The following is a 760-nucleotide window of genomic DNA, read 5'->3' on the forward strand; positions in this document are numbered from 1 at the left end:
GGGGCCTCAGCCTGTCTTCTCCACATTACTTGTGGAAGAACAGAAAGTTCTGTGCCATGCGCCTTAAGAGATGCCAAATGATGGAAGAGCAAAGATCCGAGTATACAACCACTTACCATCATCACTACCTCATGCTCAATGCATGACAAGGAATTGCTGGTGGACACTGAGTCATGGAACCCCTATTAGAGACAAGATCTTGGAGTGTTTTGCGTATGTCTGTCCCTGAAGATGTGCAGGAGAACCTGTATTTGCCTGTTGGTCCTCATGCACTCTCCAAGTCATTCATGGATAACACACAATTTCTTCTCTGTGTGAACATCATGTAACAGTGCATAACATGGAGAATATAAGTCTGTGATGCCTTGGTCACCTCTAGAAAGTGGGTTTGGAGGGTGTTTGTTATACTTTCTTTTAAACTTTTTATTGTGACTTGGGTGAAGATTGACCAAGAATATCACTCTTCCTCCATCCACAATTCATCCAACAATCGTGTTTAATCTCGTTGGTTGCAATCTCCACAAAGAAACCTCCCTTAGTCCTTTCCATGTTGTGTTTCCTGTTTCCATTCCTCCATCTCTCCAAGCACTGGGGGACTTTGGCCCTGCCTCAATAATGCTGCCCTTTTGATCTCAAATGGCTGTGTGTTCTAAGGTGTATACCTCCCCATAGTTATTATTCCCTGCATGGTCATGGTGGTGCTGATGGTGAAGATTGTTTGCCATGGACTTGATTCTGACTCATAGTGACCCTGCATAGG

Source organism: Chrysochloris asiatica, unplaced genomic scaffold (genome assembly GCF_000296735.1).
Source record: "Chrysochloris asiatica unplaced genomic scaffold, ChrAsi1.0 scaffold00018, whole genome shotgun sequence".
In the NCBI taxonomy this organism is placed as follows: domain Eukaryota; kingdom Metazoa; phylum Chordata; class Mammalia; order Afrosoricida; family Chrysochloridae; genus Chrysochloris; species Chrysochloris asiatica.